Consider the following 374-nt stretch of genomic DNA (forward strand, 5'->3'; position numbering starts at 1 on the left):
TTGATTTTTGACAAGGATTCAAAAGCAATTCAATGGAGTAAAGATAGCCTTTTCAACAAGTGGTACCACAGCAATTGGATAGCCACGGCCAAAGTAATAGACTTCGACCCAATTCTGACACCTTACACAGAAATTAACACAAATGGGTCATGGATGTAAATATAAAGTATAAAACTGCAAAACATTTAGGAAAAAATAACACACAAAGAGTTCACAGACTTGACATCAAAGGCATGGTTAATAAAAGAAGCAATTACTATATTAGGCGTCATTAAAATAAAAAAAAAACACTTTTGCTCAGCAAAGACTGTCTTAAGAGATGAAAATACAAACTACAGACTGGGAGAAAATACTTGAAACCACATCTCTGACAT

This window comes from Propithecus coquereli, unplaced genomic scaffold (genome assembly GCF_000956105.1).
Source record: "Propithecus coquereli isolate 6110/MARCELLA unplaced genomic scaffold, Pcoq_1.0 Scaffold55, whole genome shotgun sequence".
Classification (NCBI taxonomy): Eukaryota; Metazoa; Chordata; class Mammalia; order Primates; family Indriidae; genus Propithecus; species Propithecus coquereli.